The 25,018-nt window shown below is 42.3% G+C and overlaps 1 protein-coding gene across 2 annotated transcripts in view; it reads right to left on the bottom strand.

Annotated features, from left to right (window-relative positions):
- Nucleotides 1–25,018, bottom strand: part of SHROOM2 (shroom family member 2) — a 324,490-nt gene that overhangs the window by 142,957 nt on the left and 156,515 nt on the right. The window contains exon 1 of one of the 2 annotated variants that reach the window (XM_077480841.1): nucleotides 17,507–17,651. The exons of the other annotated variant lie outside the window; for it this stretch is intronic. The gene's annotated coding sequence lies outside the window, so the exon portion shown is untranslated. Of the gene's footprint in view, nucleotides 1–17,506; nucleotides 17,652–25,018 lie in introns of those variants that run through there. 2 annotated transcript variants of the gene reach the window in all.

Here is a 25,018-nt window from a genome sequence, read left to right as displayed (position 1 = left end):
AGGACTTAAAAATACATATAATAGGGCTAGCCTGATTGAACGCCTCCCTCTCTACATTCATTAGAACAGAGACATATGTAGGGATGGATTGAGACCTTACTTACTATCTGAGCCAATAGTTTACCATTTGCCTCTCACTCAGCCCAGCTAAGTCTCTTCTGGAAGAAGAGTTTATTCCTAGCCCTAGTTTCCAACGGTTCATTCAGTCTGTTTTGAGATGAGAGCCATTTCTGTTGAGTATTGCGGAGTTCTGAATGTACATAGTTCCCATCGCAGAGGTATCAGCCTTTGCAAGCTCAAGCTCTCTGCGAGAGGCACTTTTAATAATACTTATATTCCGGATTTGTATTACCCGAAGAGAGGCCTTTAAAGCATCCCATACAACTCGTATTGAGGGACCAAAAATCCACAATTCGAGTGGAGATGGCATCTTCTTTGGAAAATAGTTCCAACCAAAGGGGGTTCGATATTTACATCTACTATATATGGTATGAGATCAGCCGAACACAAAGCCAAGTTAATTCTTGATAATGTGTTTTAGAATAACATGTATGAGCACATTCTTTGGGATGTAGCTTCCTCCACATATCATACAGTCCCAATTCCTTGCATAATCGTCCAAAGGGGGGAGAGGTGGCCATCGGTCATTGACCCTGCAGCTGGGCATCTGTCCCGCCTTGTATCAACTACATTATTACAATCTCCAAGTACCAATATTGGCATCTGGGGTGAAACACCTGCAAAGGAAATGAGTTTCAATGATAATGGTAAACAGGACAAATAGAGAGAGTGAACCTCCTTAACGTGGGGCACAGAGAGCAGTAAAAACTGACAGGTGTTCTAATTCCTCTACACTCTATCCAAAACGGAAAAAAAAGTTTTGCCTTTAGTGTGCCCGGGGAGGTACAGGGGCAGCATCCAGTTACGCAGCCTGTCGAAGTTTATTGCATCCTGGATAGGGCTGAACACTAAGGTACTCCCATTTAGGGACCTATGCATTCAGGGATGAATGTCTGAAATTAAAAGGATTTTAAAAAAACGACAGCGTTAACTCCATTTCACACATTAAAACAACAATAGTTTTCTTTAAAATATTCTGTCTGTAGGCTAGCAATAGCAGTTCAGCAATTGGAGATCAAGCCACGGTTTGGTAAAAAGGAATAAAGTATAACAATTTAAGTAATCTGTTACTAGAGTAGGCTGTTAGTAAACTATAATGATGTTAAGACTGCAGAGCGATAAAAAAAAAAAAAAAAAAAAAAAAACACACTAACAAGACAGAAAAACTATTGTCCTACGGTGCATTTATACGTACTGGAAATGATGGTTTAACTGGTGTGAACCACCCTATTTGTCTGCTTCCCCTAAGCAAGTTTAGTGGTAATGGGATGCAACCAAGATCACGTTTCAATGACTATGTATTTGTTAGATGAATCCTGCCCTCTTGTGTTCGCACATAAGACTAGCAGGAGGATATTTTCCAGAAAATATTATATTTACATGTATTTCAGCTCGCTATGCAGCACGAGACAACAATGTTTTAATGAATCTGGACTAGACTGCAGCAAAATAAAACTAAACTCAACAAAATACAATGCATGGGTTCACCTATTAAATTATTAAAAGTGCAACAAATATTATATTTTGATAACACCCCATGCATTTAAATTGTATTTGGCTTAAGACAGAGTTTGGAAGGGGGTTAGACATTTTGTCAAGTTTTTATAGCCGCCTGTGTCCCTGCTTGGGAGAATGAACCTCTCAATCTGTCCTTGTGACCATTGTCATAAGTGAGTGCAGATCTAAAAGTTTAGAGTTGCCAGCAGAGCAAGAGGGGAGGGTAAATCCTTCATGAAGGACACCTTTTCTGGAAGAGGGGCTCCAGTCTCCTGTGTAAAATAAAACTGTAGCTGCTGACTTTTAATAAACAGCCACTTACCTGTCCCACGATCCAGCGTCATCCTCACCTGGGCTAGTTCGTCACTCTATCACCATCTATCTATTATATCTGAACCAGGAGGTCATTAGGTTCACACCTGGCGTTCCCTACATATAACACAGGTCATGGAACATCTCCTGGTTTAGGACCTATTCCCCTATCCCCAGCTCTTATGGCAAGGGAGGGGTATCTGCCATTCAATAGTCCACCCTAGGGTGTAAACTGCAGACGATGCAGAAACAGGAGATCCTGCATAAGAAGAAAACCTACCTCACTTGCTGCAGCAAAACATCTGGTCCCTCCTTATGGGATAAAATACGCTGTCTGCGTAGCGCTGTTCAACAGAATCTAAATAAAGATGCCCCTCCAGCCAGGAGGTCCAGCGATGTAGGGGCAACCAAATTGCATGAAGCTCCGGAACAATGATCTGAGACATGGTGTCCAGGACCTCGGCCTGTCAAGCTGACTCACATTCTCCAAGAGATCAGGAGGAAAAATACCCCAGCTTCAATCTGGATTCCTGAGCTACCAATCCAATCCTTGACGTCTAACAAAGCAATATCACAGGACCAAGTTGTCCCATGATGACTGTAAGTCAAGAGTTAAAGGCTGTCATGTCATATTATCAGGTTCAAAATGTTTAGGCTTACAGCTCTTGGATCACAGTGTCTGAGTCTGGGAGTGGAAGGTAAAGTTGTTAACAGATTTATACACTGTGGAGAGGTTTAAGTACCCTAAAAAAAATAATCTATTGGTTGCTACATGGTGTACAAAATAGTGGTGTGTGGACCTTTATTGCTACCATAATTATATTCAAGCATCCGTCCCAAATGTCCCCAGAAGATCTCCCCGATAGTTTTTGACAGACCTGGGGAATACTGGTGGAATAACTGGCCTTGAATTTGACACTTAGCGCCTGCAGATCCCAGACGGAGTATAAATACCCCAAATATGGTTTGAAGATGGAGAAGTGAAAAGTTGCAGGAAAAACCCCTCAACCAGTCCGCCACAGGAGCAGAGGCAATAGCTTCTGGATCCAAAAACCTACAAAGTTGTACAGAGAACTGCAAGGCAATGCAGAGACACAGGCATGTGGAAGGACATGAAGCCAAAAAAGGCAGATAGCAGAACTCTGGCTATAGCCCCTGGAACCATGTCCTTACCCATGCATCCAAGATGCATATGACCAGAGGTTTGCAAAGACTAACAAATGTTTTCCCTTTAAGTCCAAAGAGAACATGGGGGTTTTGAGGCCCAAAATTCTAAATTTAAGTAGAAGCCTGGTCTGGCCCTAGGAGTTGAGGCATGGGATAACATAATGAACCATTAATTACCTCAGGACTGGGGTAGACACACATTTGCCACCAGTTTGAGATGGTACACCCTGCAATATAACTGACACACACTCTAAATCTGGTAGCCAAGGCAGCCCTCTTAGCTTTGCAGAAGCCCCAGGGCTTATATAGGGTAAACAGCAGAGGGTACCAAGTATGTTGCCACAACCAGGAGTGGAGGAAGGGCCCCAGAGACTCCCCACACCCAGGACTAAAAGGGCAGCACTGGAGTCAAACAGCACACAGAAATCCCAGCTGGTGGTAGAGACGGGAAGTCTACCACCCACGAATGCAGAGAAACTTACAGTAACAAGCACACCACAGCAAGGCCATTCAGGCACACAGCAAAGGAGAACAAAGGGGCACCCACTGATCACTCCAGGCCACCTACAAGGAAGGGGATGAGGGAAAGAGGATGTTCTTTTCTACTTAACAAATCTTGGTTTGGGGTACCCTCCCTATGACAGGCAGCCTCTCCAATGGAACATGGGCACTGAACATTGTGACAGAGATGAGGTCCCTTGATTATATGTGTCTCCTGTGAAGAACATTCACAAGTTTCTCTTATATCCAGGATATGGCTGATGCAGAAAAACCCACACATAACTAGGGATCTTCATGCGTTTAATGGCTGGGGAGATTATATATATCATCCTGCCTATCAGCTCAACTGTTGATTGAAGGTCTCAAAGACTGAAAAAAAAAATCTCTGCAAAAAGAAAGGGAACCAAGAATCCCAGCAGGGAGCTTAGGCCCTTACTCCATGGCGCTAGGCTTAAAAACTGAGCTACCTTTATCAGATGGGGGTTTGCTTTTGTTCTGTTTCCCAGTGTTCTACTCCTGAGGATGGTTGCCATCTTTTTATATAATTTTCCTGAAGGCGGCACGTGTTTCTAGATATGCACCCTTGCACGAAATTAGAACCAAACAGAAAAAAAAATCATATCTATATGGTATAAACAACAGTATGAATCTGTTCAGCTGGTTCAAGTTGCACAGCTAGACCTTGTACATACGGTCGGACATTCCGACAACAAAATCCGTCGGATTTTGTCTGACGGATTTTGTCCGAAACAGGTGTTGCATACACACGGTTGGACAAAGTTGTCGGAAAATCCGATCGTACGTAGCGTGATGACGTTATTTAGTTGACGGGACTACGTTCAGGCTAGTAGCAAATAGCTTTGGTCTAGGAATTTGATCTGAGCATGCGTGGCACTTTGTCCGATCGGAATTCTCTACAAACGATTGGACAAAGTCTGATCAGATCATGTTGTCGGAAATTTTTTATATCCAGCTCTCAAACTTTGTTGATCGGACATTCCGACGGAAAAATTCAGAAGAAGCCCCCATACGGTCGGATTATCCGACAACACGGTCCGATCGGACATTTTCCGTCGGAATGTCCGACTGTGTGTGCAAGGGCTTATGAGAATACTTATGTTGAAAATAGTTGTATTGGGAAGAGGTTGGGTTGTAGGGTTAATGTAAATTTAATAAAGAGATGGAGCACAGTAAGGGCCTGTTCATACTATGTGTGGTGACTGGCAGGTTTCTGCACGCAACAATGCAGGTCACTGCAAGGGAACATAGAAAATGATTGTTTCCTATGTGTCCTGTTTACACTACAATGCTTCGGTGGTGTGCATTGCACCTTACCACAGCGCATCTCACCACACTGACGTGCAGAGACTTCAAAGGAGTGTACATTTGTGCACTCTCAAAAAAAAAAAAAAAAAAAAAAAGTGTAAAACAAAAAATGTAAACAGTGTCATGTGCTAAAATAGTACTTCTCCCTGCCCCTCTCATCAACTGGAAAAATGAACACCAACCCGCACCCTAGAACAGATCTTTTCATGTATGTGTAGTGGGAACTAGTGTGTAAGGGTCAACATATAGTGGCTAAAAAGTGTTAAGCAAAAGGGTACAGTGAAGTGCAGTGCACAGTTAGGCCTCTTTCACACTGACGTCCCGTTCAGGCCCGCCTGTCAGTTTTTCAGGCGGACCTGAACGGGTGCTCCATAGAGGTCTATGGAGCGTTGGATGTCAGCGGTGACATGTCCGCTGACATCCGACCCGCTCCGATCCGAAAAAGTGTAACGGAGGAAAAAGCTATTTTTCCATCCGTCTGCGGATCGGATCGGGTGACGACGGGCACTGCGGTCCGTCGTCATCCGATCTCCCATAGGGGAGAGCGGCGCTGTGACAGATCCGTCCCTGCGCAGTGTGCAAAGACGGACCGGTCATCTCCCTGCTCAGCGGGGATCGACGGAGTGATCCCCGCTGAGCAAACGGATATCCACGGGGCGGATCAGAACTGATCCGCCCCGTGTGAAAGGACCCTAATGGGCTACATTACATTCAATAAAAAAAAAAAAAGAAATTGAACAACAAATATAATGCAGGCCATACACGGTCGAATTTCGAACGAATTTTCTTTTCAAAATCAGAAAATTCGTTTTTTTTTGTGATCCGATGATGCCACCATTGATTTTCGAAATTCGGCCGACCAATCCTTCAATTTCACCTCATGTTGCTACAGAAAAGAATTTTCTTGGCGGGGAATCTTCTTTTCTCTCCGTAAATTTTCTTTTATCTCCGTACATTTTCTTTTATCTCCGTACATTTTCTTTTCTTATTACGTTTCTCGCACGATTCTCCCATCATTGATTAGAAAATCGTTCGTTTTTCTAAAAATTTCCAACATGTCCGATTCCTCAAATTTTATTTCCGCACGAAAATCGGCTGTTGCTGCAGCCCACTAATGGTGCGAAATTCATACGAAAATTCTTAGATACGATTTTCAAAAGAAAATTCTTTCGAAATTCGAACCGTGTATGGCCGGCATTACTTTAAACAACAATGGGCACCTTTGAAAGAATTGCCCTTTAAAGTAGAACCATAGGCAAAACTTTTTGTTTTCCATTTTGGATAGAGTAAGGGAGGGTTATATATAGCCTTATAGCCCTGATAAAGTTTATTTGTCCTCTCTTTGTCCCAATGGGGAGATTTATGTAAGGTGAAGAGGAAATCCTTGAAAATTAAGGGAATCTCTTGGGTATCCCCTGGTCACCAGAACTAGTGTCCCCATTGAAAGATATCCCCTCTAATACTTTTCTGAGAACAACCTAAAATTTGGGATATTCTCTTATGCTGTGTACACATGACCGGGCTTTCCAGCAGACTAGGTCTGACGAAATCAGTAAACCGGACAATCCGATCGTGTGTGGGCTAATCTAATAGTTTCTTGATGTGGATGCAGTGCGATTTGAGCAATCCAAAATTAATGGGCTCAAATCGCACGGCACAGAATTACATGTGATTGCACAGAAATGCAGTGCGATTCCTGAGCGATTCACAGTGTAAACCTATGCCAATCGTCAAATTTGCAGCAAGAGATGTTTTCTTTTAACCTCTAGGGGAAATAAAAAAAATAAAAATAATAGCCTGAGGTTGGGTTTTAACTTCGAACTTTTAGGCACCAATATCTGATACAATCTATTACAGTAAACAAAAAGGTAACTACAGGGCTTTATGTACATCCTTCAGATGTAAAGCCACACAGTTTTAACGCTGTTATAATTAAATATTCAACTTCATGCATAAGACCAATTGTGACTGGTTCTCTTTAAGCGCTGCTAATATATCTTGCTTCAAAAGCCTATTCATCTGTAGAAAGTATGTCAGAAATGTTATTGTATCTGCTCAGATCATGCGCTTTACAGGCACTTTATCTTGTGTAAATTCTTTCTAGGACAAAAGTGTTAATCCGGCCTTTCTTGCCTTGTTTACATTAATTATACTGTCGGTAACACATTGGCAGCCAACTGGAAAAAGTGAAGAATTGATAACTGTACAACATCTGAGGAATGTAAAACTGCGTATTCCAGCTGAGAATGGGCAATATTACCAGGGTATTGTAGTTGGCTAAGCAAAACAGTTTTTATTTTGACAGCTTTTTTTCTTTTTCTTTTTTTTAAACATAAATGAACTTAAATGGTTTTCTAGTACTTTGCATTCTTTGTTTGTTTTCTTTCTTTTTTTTAGAAAAAAAAAAAAAACTGAATACGAAATGTAAAAGGTAAATAAATGCTAATTTAACAGCATAAGACCTAGTACATTTGCAGCTGGTCGTAGTTAAAAACAAGCGGTTGAGCCGCAGTTTTACTTCTCCCCTTAAACCATGGAGGGGGGGCTGTATACAAGCAGAGGCAAGAATAATAACCCCCTGTGTGTTTGGGCAGGAGGTACCACCGCCAAGTGCAACTATTCAAGCGAATGGGGCCATGCAGCAACCGCCCTGCAATGCACATGGTTGCGGAGTGATGGTGCAGAATTTACAGGGTTAAACAGCCAGCGAGCAGGTGACATCACCCGTCAAATGCCGGCAGATTGATCCACAGAGGGTAGTGCAAACATAACTAAGCCCTTGCAAAGCTGCACTAATTAGAAACAACTTGTTCACACTGAATGTGAATGAAAATGCTTGTTAGAATCATATTGGGCTTCATGTACACAGCCACAAGAGAGCCACTACAGACGGGCTGCATACAGAATCGTAGGCCCTACACATGACTGACAAATGTCGTTCAAAAGAAGTTCAAAATGTTTAAATTTGATTTTGGAGTGAATGGACTAAAGTGAACAAAAAACACATACATTGTTAAGCTCCTTTCACAGGGACGGACCGATCGGGTCCACTGTCCATTTTACAGGCGGACCCAGTGCTGCTCTCTATGGAGCAGCAGATGTCAACGGTCATGTGTCTGTTGAAACCCACCGACAACCGATCCAAAACAGACTGATGAGGAACCGTTCCCCACCCATCTGATGGATCGGATCAAATGACAATCGAAAGGAAACCGACAGCCAGTCCATTTCCATCTGACAGCCCATAGAGGACAGCGAGATGTGTCTGTGTTTGCTCTGCACAAGCGAAGCGGACACAAATCTGTCATCTGCCTGCTCAACAGGGATCAGCAGAGAGCTGGCAAATCCGCTGGCTGACTCCGCCAATGTGAAAGGGGTGTTAGAAATTAGAAAAACCTCCATCCTGTTCCTTTAAATTTTCTCATCACTGCGGTTGAAAACAAATGTCCATTTGACCCCACTAATGATGAGAAAGTCAAATGAACATTCTTAAATCAAAACAGTTAAAACACAATTCTACTAGTGTAGACAGCTGATTGGAGGAAAGGCACACCCCCCCCCACTCCACATAGGCAGAGACTTGTAGAGCTGCGCTGTGAATAGACCGGCTCTCTGCAAATTTATAGCACCCATCCGGACACAAAATTCAGCCTGGTTTATCACGGTTGTCAGAGAACTTGTCAGAAGTTATCAGGCTGCTAACAGAAGAACAGAGCAGGAGAAAGCCACAAGACATAGGGCTTTGAAGACAGATAAGAAAACACTGCATAGATAGGTGCCCAGCTCAAATTTCATGAATCGGGTTTACATCCACTTTAATCACTTAAAAATCGAGAGATTTAACCCCCCTTAATGACTATGAATAATTTCAAACAAATAGAGCTTTCTTTTGGTGGCAGTGAACAGGACATGGTGGCTACGTTCCTATTTACAGTGGGAACATCGAGAACAGTCACCCTCTAATATGAAGCCAGACCACAGCAGCAAAAACAAAAGGATTTGGAGGAGGGAAAGAACATTAGAAGGCAGTTTTAAGTTTAGAATAAACTTGAAAATATTTTTTTCTTTAACCAGAGTTTACAGTCACTTTATGGTTTGTAAAATGTATGGGTCATCCATTAAATAAAGCACCATGGCTCATTTTGACCATTAAAACATACTGGCTTTCTTTTATTGTATTATTTCTCTTTTGTCCATGCATTGCACATCCCATGGAACATTGCAGTGCAGTGGCCTATAACATACCCAAAATGCAGAGTGGTGCAATGTGTGAAAACACGCCACAGGTTTTTTTTTTCCTGCTGACATGCGTCTTCTGCCCATTCAAAATGTCAGGCTGTCCTAATGCAACCCGCAATAACAGAATGCCATTACCCTACTATGACTTTTGCTTGTTTACAGAAACCAGCAACCTTGCATTAGAGCCGGTTCACACTGGTGCGATGTCAGAGTTCGGATGCGATACGCACCGTGCTGCAGTGAAAATCACATGCGATCTCTGTGCGATGCGATTAAAGCCATAAAAAATGTATGGCTGAATTCACATCAAACTCGCACAGGACCCTTTTTTTTTGTCCACAGCAGAATTGGATCACATGGGTGTTCACACCCATGTGATCCAATTCCTGTCCGAGTTTACAGATCACACTGCGATATGAGAACTGATTTGGGGGTGTCAAATTTTACCAGACACTCCCAGCAGTTCGCATAGGGCAGTGTGAACTGCCGCCGGGAAACCCGCAGTGGATTCGCAGGGTTCCCGCATCACAGCAGTGTGAACCGGCCCTTACATATGAACGAGCCGAAGGCCTCATGCACACTGGATGTTATAGAAAAAGCCAATAGAATTAGCTGTAGAAAGTTGTAGCTGTAGAATGAGTTTTGCAGCAGCATTTGAGCATTTTTTAGCTGTAGCGTTCTTTTTTTTTTTTTTAACAAAAATTATACTCCCACACAAGCTTAGGCTCCATGCACACTGAAGCTGATAAACTGCAGTTTATTGGAGTTTGGGCGTTTTTTGTAAAAGCCCATAAACTCCACTCTATGTTAGCCTATGTGTCCATGCACACATGGACATTTTTCAGCTTTAATGAGCAGTGGAGTTTATGGGCTTTTTTCTGAACGCCAGAAATTCGCGTTCAAAGTGCCGTTTTTCAGCGCCAAAAAACGACAAACGCCGATAAACGCTCATAAACGCTTGTAAACGCTCATAAACGCTCGTTCATTAGTGTTCGGCATTCTATTTTTCAATGCATTGTGGGATTTTTGGAGTGTCCTCTGTGTATTTTTATAAAAAACGCCCATTAACGCTAACGCTGTAAAACGCTCATAAACGCTCATAAACGCTAGTATAAAACGCTGTTAAAAGCAGGTTTTTAAACCAGCATTTTGTGCCAGCAATCTGGCGTCCAGAAATAGCTTTTTTGAGCTTTAGTGTGCATGGAGCCTTATGTTTCAAAAACACTGACAAACGCAGTCTAGCCGCATTTTTTTGGCGTTTTTAAACTTTTATTCCAGAGTTAGAGCGTTTTCACAGTTAAAAAAACTCTCAAAACCCCCTAGTTCTGGGGGTGGGGGGATGGGCGCTAGACAACACCCCTGCCAAGAACTGCAGATAACAGCCTATGTGTGCATGGACACATAGGATAACTTGCTGGGGAGTTTATTGACTGCAGAAAAAAAAAAGTCTAAAGCCAAAAACAGCAGCTGTAAAAACGTCCAGTGTGCATTAGGCCTAAGTGGTTGTAAATCCTAGGGCCTCATGCACAATGGACGTTTTAATAACGTTATAAAAACGCCAATAGCTTTGCAGTGCGTTTTTCAACTGTTTTGCAATGTTGTTTTTTTTTGTGTTTATTAGCGTTTTTCCACGATAGCGTTTTAGTGTTTTTGTTTTTTAAAGAAAAACAATTTTTTTTTCAATGGACCAAAAACGTTAAACGTTGGCGAGTGACGTTTTTGAGTGTTTATCAGCGTTAGAGCATTTTTATAGCTGAAAAACGTCTCTCAGAACCCACTAGTTTTGGGGGTTTTTACTGCTCAAAAACGCCACTGCCCAAAACTGCTGATAACAGCCTATGTGTGCATGGGCACATAGGATAACATGATGGAGAGTTTAATGACTGTAAAAAAAATTGTCTACAGTAAAAAAACAGCTGCTGTAAAAACGTCCAAAAAATGTCCAGGCCTAAGGGTTCATGCACACAGGACGTTTTAAAAAACATCAGTGGTACAGCAGTGCTAAAAATGCTGCGTTTATCGTGTTTTCACATTAGTGTTATTGTGCGTTGGCATTTTTTCATTAAAAACACTTTATATAATGTAAAAATGTCAAAAGCGGCCTGAAGCGTATAGCAGCATTTTTTTGGCGTTTTTCGTTTTTACTGCTCCTGGAAGCACAGGCTGTCCTTTTTTTTCTACTGCCCCTAAACACGTATGCCTCTGATAGTTTATGTGAAGGCTAACATGGAGGGGCTTTTAGAGGCAGTAAAAAAACAAAAACATCAAACGTCCTGTGTGAATGAGCCCTTACATATACCCAGTGAAGAGAGAGAAGATTGGAGGGAAGATTCACCCCCCCCCCCCCTTCACACAGGATCACAGCCGAGGCTGTCAATCAGCTGGAGGTCCCTCCCCTGTCACCATTTTTCTCTTGGTATCAGGAAAACTTGTCAGAAGTGATTCATGCTGATAGCAGAGGAACAAGGCAGCAGACAAAATTGACACTTAGTGCTCTAAATGGGGACAAGTACACACTATAGAGGGATATGCTTTGTTCATATTTCATGTCTGAGGTTTACAACCAGCTCCCTACCGCCGTATTACAAAATGACGGCTGTAGGAACCCTTCCTTCATCCAGGTGGGCATTATATGATGTCCTCAGCTTCCTGGCATTGTGGAGAGCCCGCGCTGCATCGCTGGGGACCCGATGCGCGTGCCCGGTGGCCGCATTGTCCGCCGGGCACCCGCTATTGCTCATCACAGAGCAGGGACATGGATCTGTGTGTGTAAACAAACAGATCCACGTCCTGTCAGGGGAGAGGAGAACTGATTGTATGTTCCTTGTACAGAGGAACACCGATCGGTCTCCTCCCCTCATCAGTCCCCTCCCCCCATAGTTAGAATCACTCCCTAGGACACACATTTAACCCCTGCAGCGCCCTCAAGTGTTAACCCCTTCCCTGACAGTCACATTTATACAGTAATCAGTGCATTTTATATAGCACCGATCGCTTTATAAATGTGAATGGTCCCGAAATAGTGTCAAAAGTGTCCGATCTGTCACAGTCATGATAAAAATCGCAGATCGTCTCCATTAGTAGCAAAAAAATAATAAAAATGCCAAATCTAGCCCCTATTTTGTAGGCGCTATAACTTTTACGCAAACCAATCAATATATGCTTGTTGGGATTTTTTTTTTTTACCAAAAATATGTAGAAGAATTCGTATCGCCTTAAACTGAGGAACAAAAATGTTTTTGTTTTGTTTTTTTAAATGGGATATCTATTATAGCAAAAAGTAATAAATTGTTTTTTTCAAAATTGTTGATCTTTTTTTTGTTCATAGCGCAAAAAATAAAAACTGCAGAGGTGATTAAATACCACCAAAAGAAAGCTCTTTGTGGGGAAAAACACGATCAAAATGTAATTTGGGTACAACATCGCATGCCTGCGCAATTGTCATTCAAAACATGACAGCGCTGAAAGCTGAAAACTGGCCTGGGCAGGAAGGGGGTGAAAATGCCCTGTATTGAAGTGGTTAAATAAGCAAAGCAGAAGTAGTAAAAAAAAAAAAAAAGCAAAGCAACGGGGGATTTACTAAAACTGGTGCACACTGAATCTGATGCTGCTCTGCATAGTAACCAATCAGCTTCCAAGTTTTATTCTTAAAGCTTAATTGAACAAGCTGAAGTTAGCCGCTGATTGGTTACTACGCACAGCTGTACCAGAATCTGTGTGCACCACTTTTAGTACATCTCCCGCGTGTTCATTGATGTAACAGGAGCTTCTCTTGCTAACTTTGCGGCAATATGAAGTGAAAAAAGGTGGGCAGAGACTGCATATCAGCTGCTCTGCCATTACAAGAAACAAAAGTTAGAAGTGCAATTTGGTTGGTATTTTCTATTGGAAGCTTTTATGAGCAGGAGCAGCATGCCTTGACTGGTACTGTAACTGTCCTCATTTTGTAAAGCTTTATAATATATGAAAAATAAATTTCCAGCCTTCCCCCAGAGTATAGAGGGTGGTTGGACTGCCTGCATGTCAGATGAGAAAATTTTCTTTACGTCAATGGAGGGGGTGCCTGAAGAACAGAGGAAACAATGATGCTGGTACTACTCACCCCGTCAAAGAACAATCGTTGAATCCGGAATCAAACGTCTTATGTTTGTGGACTTCCTAAACAGGAGTTACATCCTTCATTTTTTGTTTCAGTCCGTTCTTATGCCGGCCATAAATTGATAGAAATTTGGAACAATTCAGCAGGGACGGGCTGAATTTCGATCAATTTATGTACACCAGCGATCTATTGATCGACTTCTGTATAGCCACCCTGTGAGAGTTTGCCCTCTCAATCAGCGCTGCAGGCTGTAGCCGGCAACACTGATCCATGCATTCTGATGGCGGGGAGATCTCCCCTCCCCTGTCAGAATACAATAGCTCAGCAGAGAGGATTGCTTCATCCACATCGAGTCCCAGTTACAGTCATTCCTGTGTGTTTCCTGCACCGCATTACAAATCGCACTCTGTTCATGCGAACCACTGCGAGTGTCAAGGTTAACCTCTTCACGCCAGCGGTACACATAAACGCGGCCTCTTAGCGGGTGGGCCTCCACACAGAGCTCCCAAAATGTAAACAAGGCTGCGCCGAGAGCGGGCGTCCTGTCGGTTCACACTAGGACGACTTGTCAGGCGACTTAGCCGCCTGACAAGTCGCATCCCGTTCTGTACAATGAAACCATTCTAATCGGAGCAACACAAGTCGCTGCGACTTAGAAAAATGTTCCTATGCGACTTTGGGGGCGACTTGCATTGACTTCTACAGAGAAGTTGTTTTGCAAGTCTCCGCAGCGGTCATGTCCATGTGCCTGAGAAAGTCGCGCTGCAAGTCGTGCTGCCTCAGTGTGAACCGACACTAACAGAAAGATCCCGATCTCTACTTGCGATCGGGAGCTTTCTGATTACATGACCGCTGTGACAGCCAATCTCTGCGGTCATGTGATCAGAAACCCCACCCTGTCTCCTGGCATTCACATGGTCGGAAATCCCTCCCAGCCTTAAAAACCCCTTAAAGTGGTTGTATAGTCATTTTTATGACTTATCTACAGGGAAGCCTATAATAAGGCTTCCCTGTAGGTTAAAAAAAAAAAATATCTCCTAAACCTGTACTGTTTAGGAGATATTCCCCTCGCAATGCGCCGCTGACTGCTGACTGCATGCGCACAGGTGATTCTCGGTTGAAAGTCTGGCAGACGCCAGACCCTGCCGGAAAGAAATCTCCTGAGTGCATGCATGGGAGTGACGATATTGCGGCTCCGGCCACTCACAGCGCCGGAGCCGCGATACCTGGAAGAAACGCAGAGGGAGCTGACATGTGGATCGGGCCAGATGTCAAGGCCTCGTTCTAAGGTAAGTATTTCATAATGAGCTAGTATGAGGTGCATACTAGCTCATTATGCCTTTTCCTTTGCAGGTGAGGGAAAAAAAAAACAAAAAAAACTTCAGCGGGTATACAACAGCTTTAAAAGGCTGGGAGGCACCAGCGTTAAGTTAACGACGCCTGAAAAAGAGATCACAAAACGCATTGCTATTGGCTGAATCAGATTGCATGAGAACATTAATGTGATCCGATTCCAGTGTGGCAAAAAAAAAAAAAAAAAAAGATGCGGTTGCCGTGCAATTTGAGCCATACAAAATGAACGGGCTCAAATCGCACTGCAAAGAATCGCATGTTATTTGAACAAGAATGCTGTGCGATTCCTGTCCGAATCACACACGTTTTCCTGCAGCACATCAGTGTATGGATGGGAGAATCGAGTCCTCTGGTTGAACAAAAAAAAAACGGACTCATCTACGGGCTTTATCTTGACAAAAAACAGCGAACGCAACGTTGTCATTTGTAAATCACAACGTCATAAACAGATTCCACACCTCCATCTTTCTTTGTTACATCATCAGAAGCAAGCTGTCCCTTTGGGTTCTTGAAGCCATTCCCTTGATGATGCGCTGTCACACATGACCAATGTGTTGTGGACACTCCAAAGCTTCCTATGACACGAGTACCCCAGGAGGCTGTGTGACAGGGGCTATGAGAAGAGTGGGAGTGTGTTAAAGCATCAAGAAGGCCCCGTTCACACCTGTGCGTTTCATGTGTGTTTTAGGTGCCGTGCTTTAAAAAATAAGCATTGCTTTCTTCAAAATGCACATTCTACATAGTTCAATGGTAATGAGATTAAAACTCAATGCACCGCACAGATGAGAAGCAGCAAAACTGTTTTTTTTTTTTGCTTTAGACAAAGTAGAGAGGGATTATTAAGTTTTTATTGCGGTTTGTGCCCCTGGTCGGGAGTTCACTCTCTCTGTTTTTCATGTTTACTTTTATTATGGTGAAAGTAAAAGAAAATCCCACATTTTTGGATGTCCACAAAGCTGTAATAGAGGAGAAATCCATCAATGGGGACAGCTGTTCTGGTGACAACTAGTGATTCCCTCACTTTGGAGGGACTTCCTCTCACTTCCTGTTCTGGCTATGGGACAGGAAGTGAAGGGAAATCTCCCCAATGGGACATTTGATGTAGAACATGTTACATCCTAAATATGAGTGTAATATGTAACAGAAAGGTGAACTTATTTATACTTTACTAAACCTGGTGCACACAGGATCTGGTACAGCTGTGCATAGTAACCAATCAGCTTCCAGGTTTTATCCCATGTTCACATTGGGCTGATTTGGAATGCAATTTGACATGTCAAATCAGCGGCTATTGCCAGCAATTCTGTGTGCACCAGTTTTAGTAAATTTCCCCCTTAGGTGTGCTTATCATTTTACACCCTAAATACGGATGTAACATGGTCTAAGCCCTTGTTCACACTGGAGTGACTTGTCATGCGAATTGGCAGGTGAAATCGCATAACAAGTCGCACCCTATTGTCAACAATGGCAGTGTTCAAACCAATGTGACACTAACTTTGCGGTGCCGCATCTTTTTTAAAAAGGTAGCTCCCGCACTACTTTTTTCAGGTGCGCCTTGCATAGACATCAATTTATGAAGCTGCACTGAGGACTTCAATGTGGCACCTGAAGACGCACTGAGATTCGGCTTTGAATTTGGGCGATTTCAGAGGAGGCCACACGATTTCAAAGCCACATTCAATGTGAATGAGGGCTAAAGGTGAAGATAGCTTTTGAAAAGAATCATTGCAAGCCTCTGACTCCCAAAGGCAGAGGCACGTGGGGACTTGTAGTTCCGCAACAGCTGGAGGGCCACAGGTTGAGCACCCATGGTCTAGGGCAGCCTTTCTCAACCTTTTCAACACAGATGAACCCTTGAAATAGTTCTCCTGTCTCGGGGAACCCCTGCTAAAAATGAAAAATCTACAATTCATGATACATTAGTGTGATGGTCAGTAGGAAGAATGGTCCTTACACTTGTGGTCATTGGGAAGAATTACCTCCTTACAGATAGCTAAAAAGATCAATGGTGTCGGTGGGAACTTATCTGAGAGGCAGAAATTGCCCAATGCTGAAGGAACCCCTAGCAACCTCTGGAGGAACCCTGGTTGGAAATCACTGGTCTAGGGTGTAATACTTACCTTGGAGGTAAGTGCAGGGCTATTAACCCTACATTGAGGAGGAGAGCCTGTGACTGCGGCTTAGATAAGAAGCTGAGCAGGACCAGCCCCTTGCATTGAGGGTCCAGGAATATGGTAGGCAATACATCTCATCTATGCATCCTCAGACTTAACAAGAATTCCACCCTTGTCATACAGGGGAGCCTTACTGCAATGGTAGGTTTGTTGTCATTCGTAGAGTTCCGGAGAAGTAGAACCACCTGTTACGGCACACATAGGTAGGAATCGGCCTTTAACAAAGAGCTCTCATAATATATAGAACAGCTTTTCTCAACCTTTCAACACAGAGGAACCCTTGATATAACTTTCTGGTCTTAGAGGACGCCTGCTGAAAATGATTACATCTACAACTCATGATATGTTAGTGTGATGGTCAATAGGAAGAATGTCCCTTACACTTGTAGTCATTGGGAAGAATTACCCCTTTACAGATAGTGAAAAAGATCAATGGTGTCAGTGAGGACATACCTGAGAGGAAGAAATTGCTCAAGGAACCTCTAGCAACCTCTGGAGGAACCCTAGACTTCCTTGGTTGAGAAAGGCTGATGTAGAACATTGTTAAACTAATGGCAGGAAAATGCCTCAAACTTCTAATGATGGAGCATGAATTCTTATACCTGCAAAAGGTCAAATATTCCATATGAACAGTGACAACACCAACACTGACCACAGATTGATAGACCCTCTTGGTTATAAACAGAATAAAAACGACACAAGATACAACACGCATTACCTGCACTGCTCCTTACTGTACTGCTCACACCGCCTTATACCCCAGGCTGACGACACTCAGCGCAGGTACAGCAGCTCTCTAAACTCATGCTGCTTGTTATGAAACTAGCCGGTTCCACCGAGACCAGCTTCAGTCCTAGCTCAACAATGGAACATTCCAAGTGCCTTTTACGAGGGGGGGGCTCAGCATAAGGACCTGTGAATTTCCCATGAAACAATGCACAAGTAGACTGAAACTACTTTACTCCAGAGCAATGTAGCACCATTTGTGGGACTGTGACAACTGTGACTCCTGAGAAGGGAAACATCATTGTTTACCCAGTAAATCCAGTAAGAGCCTAGTATGACAAAGCATGAACCCCTGCTGGCTGCTGAACTCCCAGCAGCCCCGTCCCCTGTGCTAATCTGCTCCATTGTAGAAGCTTAGTGGATATAATTAGCTTCACAAAGCAGACCAACTGTACCTGAGAGGCCGTACAATACTCAACGTTACTGTCCAAATCATTAGGGGAGAAGGCCATCAGAAAATAACATGAAATTCTCAGAGCATGACAATTTACTGACCAATTCAAAAAAAATCCATAGTGATGGCAAGGAGCAGGCTAAAATATAAGAGAAAAAAGTACAAATAAAAAATATATAAAAATATAGAGTAAATATTAACCAATTCATAGGATTTCCCATTCTTTCCTATTTACAATCAGAACGTTGGAGAAATCGGAGCTGAACACTGCTGCAACACATTCATGGGAGTTGTTTCCCTTTCAGTGTATATATATATATATATATATATATATATATATATATATATATATATATATATATATACACACACACACACACACACACACACACACACACACACACACACACACACACACACGATAATAGTGAGAAAAAAAATAATAAATATATATACACACACACACACACACATATATATAAAAAAAATTCTCACTATTATTATTATCATATTGTTTTGTTTATTACTATTTTTACTATTATTATATTCGATAATATTATTATATTCTGTTTTATTATTGGGCTACACTCACATCTTTGTTCTTCAACTAATGGAAATTAGAGCAGCACTATTCTGGGAAAAATGACAATCACGATTTTTTGCTTAGAATAAAGATCACGATTCTTGTGGCGTAACATCGTCTTTCGCATTATACAAAAAAATTGGGATAACTTTATGGTTTATTATTTTTATTCATTAAAGTGTATTCTTTTCCAAAAAAAATTGCATTTGAAAGACTGCTGTGCAAATACAGTGCGACATTAAAATGTTGAAAATATTGTAACAACCAACATTTTATTCACATGGGTGGGGTAGGCAAATGCTGCCCCCCAGCGGTTTTGAAACTACAAGTTCCATGAGACATTGCAAGACCCTAACAATCACAGACATGACTCCTAGAGGCAGAGGCATGATGGGATTTGTAGTTTCACCACAGCTGGAGGGCTGAGGTTGCCTAACCCTGCTCTAGGGTCTCATATATGTTTGGGGGTTCTAAGTAATTTTCTAGCAAAAAATGAAGTTTTTGACTTGAAATCAACAAGTGTCAGAAAAAGGTGTAGTCTTTAATGGTTAAACTTCCCTCATTTACAGACCGAAGTTCATTCCTTTGATCTAAAGAACAAAACGTTATAAAGTTTATAGTTAGCTCTGTGGCTGAAGAATGTTGTGAACCTTGGCAGACTGCCTGTTTTTTTTTTTTTTTTTTGCTTTTATCTTTTGACAGCTGTGGCTTGAGCAGAAAACTCTGCATAGAATCGGGAAAATGCTTTGTTAAGATTGAGAGGTGGAAAGAATTGCAATCTCGATTCTTAACGATCAATCCTGCAGCTTTAGTGGAAATGTTGCAAAATGCAACCTAATGCATACATGGACATGTGCATCAATGCATCATGATTGCATGTAAACTCACCACGGTGTGCAAGGAAACCCAATACTAAGTGCTTTACAACCCATGTTGAAAATGAGCGACAATTCACATTGACACACATTGGCATGTGTAGATTACAGAGATTTCAATGGAAAACATATCGGGGGACATCTAATTCAAGCTTAGGCCTGGTTCACATCTATGTGTTTTTGGAGCATTTGGCTTTTTGCAGAAATGCAATACAGTCCATTTAACAAGGTTTCCTATGGCGTTCACATATATGCTTCTTTCAGCTGCTGTGTTTTTGGAAAGGGTCAGGGACTTTTTTAAATGCAAAGCGGTGTGTTTTTGGTTCAATAGACTTCAATGGAGATGCTGCAGAAAAGTTTTTGGATGCGTTTTGCATTGGCCGGAATAAACAAATTGGGCAGAAAAAAAAAAGCATAAAAATGGGACATGCAATAAAAAATGCATGAAAACGCGCCAAAACTGCATGTGAAAAACGCACCGCAAAATCACTGCAGAAATGGATCAACAGCAAACTGAATCGGTGTTAGTCAGGCCCTAGGGGTCATTCACACCAGCCCACAAGCCAAGTGGACCATTTTCGGGCAGTTTGGCTTGTACAGCATCAAACAAAATGTTTATTGGGCGTCTGAGAGGCACAGGTGCATTGCACAGCCCACTCCCAACAACCTGCTGAATTCAATGACAGGCTACAATACACTGTGGCTGGATGCCGTTTTGAAGAGTACTCACCTTTTAGGCCGCATAGGTTCAAGTATAAAAAAAAATAATAAATTGCTGCATAAAGAATAAAAAAATCCTGCATTCAGGGCATACGTCCCTGAACACATATAGCTCTAAATGCAAGTACTGCCACTGTGTATTTCAGCCTGTCATTGATTTTGATATGCTGCACCTATGCCTCCTGAGGACCCCCAAAAACCCATTTCTTTACACCGTATGAGCCAAACTGTCTGTGTACAAGAGCCCTTAACAGGTCAGGCTGGTGTCCGATGACCAGCATTGCTTACATTTTTTTTTTTGCTTTTTTTAAATAAAATAAAAAACTTTTTTGAAATGCAGTAAAATTCCTTTTTAATCATCTCTGACAGGAGTTGAAGTGAGTCGGGAAAAAATGTGGCACTTTCACGCAATGCACTTCAACAGGGTACATAGAAAACAACTGCAGTGAGCCTGCACTGATCTGTGCAGATTAATACAAGGCACTACACATGGTGTGAATGAGCCCACACCTCTGTATTGTCAATCACACTGCACCTAGATCACATGTAAAATCGCACAGGAACGCACAGAGCATTCTGTACAATTCATGGTGTGAGCCGGCCCTAAAGCTTTGTGTGTACATGCTTGAGGCTTGATTCACATATGAGCCGCATGTGGCTCCCAGCAGGGGTCCGGTGCATCCTCGTTCACCATTTCAGGTCTGATTTCAGCCTGAATTTTGAGCTGAATTCAGACCTGAAACAGACTAAAAGATGCACTGCGTTTTTCTGCAAAACGCATCGGACCTGCTGCGGAGATAATTGAACTGGCTCCATAGAGAGCCGGTCAAAATCTCCTGCTAATTCGAATTGGATGCGGTATTTCCGCATCCAATTCGCAATGGTGTGAACCCAGCCTTATATTTCCCAGAACCATTTGTGCAGAAAAAACAGGTTAAATAGTCCCGGCATGCACATGATTCTTGTTTGAGTAAATGCAGCTAGATTGAATGCACGAGACACAGCTGAACATCTAGGTGTGAATTCAGTCATAGAAAAGCATTACATGCTTTCAGATGCATTTATAAATATGTTCCAAAATGCATCTGGCCGCATATATTTTGATGCCGGTGTGTATGGGGCCTAAGCGTTATTCACGGTTATTGCACTTAGCTGGCAATTTTCATCAAAGCAGATGACATTTGTGAAATAACAGTTTTTACGGCTCATTTAGGTCAAATTAGCACTTAAGCACAACTCTGAATAAGCTCCGGTAAGTTTTATATTTCCCCCTGAAGTGTCAACCTAGAGGGGCAACAAATCAAACTCTTTAGCACCGTTCAGAAGAACATCGTTATAGTTTACATTCCTATGTTAAAAAGAATATGCAGCTACAGGACCTCCTGCAAACTCCAACCAGCACAAAACAGGACAAAGCCAGTGTTGTTTGAGGATAATAGGCTCAAGTTATCATGACGGATGCATTTAACCACTTGACCACTGGGCACTTAAACCCCCTTCCTAACCAGACCAATTTTCAGCTTTTGGACTTTTCCCAACTTTAAATGACAATTACTCAGTCATGCAACACTGTACCCAAATTACATTTTTGTCCTTTTTTTCACACAAATAGAGCTTTCTTTTGATGGTATTTAATCACCGCTGGGTTTTTTATTTTTTGCGCTATCAAAAAAGACTGAAATCCGGTTAAAAAAAATAAATTCTTTGTTTCTTTTAAAATTTATTGCAGTATTGGCGAGTATTGGCAGAGTATTGCAGTGTTGCAGAGTATTGGCATATTATTGCACAGTATGGGCAGAGTACTGCAGATTATTGGCACTGAGCAGCGCTGTGGGCACTTCACATCCAGCCCACAGCACTGCTGACATCTCTCCCCCTCTCACTGTACCAATCGGTACAGAGAGGGGAGGGAGGAACCAGCGCCATGACGTGACGCCTGTTTGTTTACAAGTGTGTTAAACGGCCACTATCAGCGGCCGTTTACTGTGATGCGCCGGGTCCTGGAGGACCCGATGGTCACGGATATTCCCGGGTGCGCGCCCCAGGGGGCACGCGGGAGCAAGATTCTGGGAGGACGTCCATGGTCGCCCTCCCAGAATAAGCCGACTACGCTTTAGCCTTCTTTCGGCTATGGCCCAGTCGGCATGTGGTTAATTAAAATTTTTATTTTTTCATACAATTTTCTATTAAAAAGATAAATTCTCAAACAAGTAAATGTTAGGTTCTAAAGCTTGTTTATAATTGATCCAAGTTGTGCTGATCTGAATGAGGAAATTTTCTTTTCTTGCACATGCACATTTTTTTTTTCTTATTACATTTCTCGCACGATTCTCCCATCATTGATTAGAAAATTGTTTGTTTTTCAAAAAATTTCCAACATGTCCGATGCCTCAAATTTGATTGCTGCACAAAAATTGGCTGTTGCTGCAGCCCACTAATGGTGCGAAATTTGTACGAAAATTCTTAGATACGATTTTCGAAAGAAAATTCTTTCGAAATTCGAACCGGGCATGGCCGGCATTAAACTGGGGAGTACAAATTATAGTGCATCTGTGCATGGTAGCCAATCAGCTTCTAACTTCAGCTTGATCAATTAACCATTTCAGCCCCGGAAGGATTTTCCCCCTTAATGACCAGGCCATTTTTTGCGATACGGCACTGTGTCGCTTTAACTGACAATCACACAGTCGTACGACATTGTACCCAAACAAAATTGATGTCCTTTATTTTCCCACAGATAGAGCTTTCTTTTGGTGGTATTTGCTCACCTCTGCGATTATTTTTGCGCTATAGACAAAAAAAAGCGACGATTTCTAAAAAAAATAATAATAATCTTTTTTTACTTTTTGCTATAATACATAACAAAATGTTAAAAAAATTATATATATATATATATATATATATATATATATATATATATATATATATATATATTCATCAGTTTTTTTGGTTAAAAAAAAAAAAGAAACACAATAAGCATATATTGATTGGTTTGCGCATAAATTATAGAGTCTACAAAATAGGGAAAATATTTAGGGACTTTTTAGTTTTTAGCAGGACTGCGACATTGCGGCGGACAAATCTGACACTACGTGACACTTTGGACCAGTCACACCAATTCAGTGATCAGTGCTATAAAAATGCATGGATCACTGTGTAAATGACACTGGTAGGGAAGGGGTTAACACTAGGGGGCGATCAAGGGGTTAACTGTGTTCCCTGGGAGGTGTTTTTAACTGTATGGGGGATGGGCTTTCTGGGAGAAGAGAGATTGCTGTTTCTGGTCACTAGGAACAACAGATATCTCTCTCCCCTCCTGTCAGAACGGGGATCTGTTTGTTTACATTGACAGATCCATGTTCTGGCTCTCTTTCCCATGATCGCGGGTGGCCAGAAGGCCGAGTCCGCTGGATCCGTGGGCAGGCACGCATCCAAAAATGCCAGTGCACGAACCGACGTACCAGTACGTCCATTCAAGCAGCTGAGCCAACTTGCTGCAGTATAACTGCGGTGGCTGGTCGGCAACTGGTTTAAGTATAACTAAAGGCAAAACTTTTTTTTTTTCTACTTTTGGATAGAGTAAATAGGGATTAGAACACCTGGCAGGTTTTATTGCTATCTGTGTCCCCGTTGGGGAAATTTACCCACTGTATCTGTCCTGTTTACTAATATGATTGAAAATTAAAGTAAAAGAAAATCCCAAATGTTGGGTTGTCCCCAGAAAAGTAATTGAGGGGAAATCTTCCAATAGGGACTTTAGTTCTGGTGACCAAGGGATTCCCTTAAAATGTTTGTTAACCCAAACCTTGAGATCACTGCTAGCCCCTCTATTATAACCAGGCATACTACACTGATGCGTTTTATTAAAACGGAGGCTTGTAAATACTGTTTTAGAATGATCTTCAGACCGGTCATGTGACTCGTCGTTGCTCTACGACTACGATCCAGGGCCACTGCAAGAGGGGCCAAGATTTCCCTCTGACGCCATCCAGGGAGGTCACATGGGCGCTCAGCCCCTCCTGCAGTAGCCCTTGAGATTGGCCGATAGTCATGTGACCGGCCTGAAGATAGCTCTAAAATGGTATTTACATGTCTCGTTTTAATAAAACGCATATACAGTGTAGTATGCCTGGTTATAATAGAGAGGCTGGCAGTGACAAAATCTAATATTTTGTTTCTAATAATAGAGAAGCGAGGGAGCAGAGACACAGAGCTGACAAGCAGGGAGGAGGGGGTGGGGGGGGGAAGCATTGAGCAGAGAGGAGAGCCTTGGATGACGAAGGGACGTACGCTGACCACGGTGGTCAGGGCTCAGCAACCCTGATTATCGTGGTCAGCACAGAGAGGGGGGACACAGGAAGTGGCAGGATCAGCCAGGTTTTTTACAGTTGAGAGAGGGGCAGATAACATAGCACAAGCGCTGTGCTGTTTAATCTACTTTAAGGGAACAGGATCTCTATTTAAAAAAAAAAAAAAACACTTTAACTTGCAGGAATTTCCTCTCAATTCCTGTTTGGCTATGGGACAAGAAGTGAAGGTAAATCTCTGCAATGGGACAGGGATGGCGAAAAAAAAAAAATCTGACAGGGGTTATAACCCTCCCTTGCATCCACTCCGCTCTATAGTATGGAGCTGAGTGAGGGGAAGATGGCCCCCACCCGGCTCCATACACTTCCTTGTAATAGGAATGTAAACGTGACACAATTTTTATTTTTATTTTTTTAAAGAACAGTGTAAAAATGTAAAAATTATAGGTGAAATAAATAAGGAAAAAAAAAAAGTTAAACACGCGCCTGTCCCGCTGAGCTCATATGCAGAAGCGAACACATACGTGAGTAGCGGCCGCATATGAAAAAGGTGTTCAAACCACAC

This window comes from Lithobates pipiens, unplaced genomic scaffold, assembly GCF_037356315.1.
Source record: "Lithobates pipiens isolate NorthernLeopardFrog02 unplaced genomic scaffold, aLitPip1_a1.2 Scaffold_16, whole genome shotgun sequence".
Classification (NCBI taxonomy): domain Eukaryota; kingdom Metazoa; phylum Chordata; class Amphibia; order Anura; family Ranidae; genus Lithobates; species Lithobates pipiens.
This window is presented reverse-complemented; position numbering and strand designations above follow the sequence as displayed.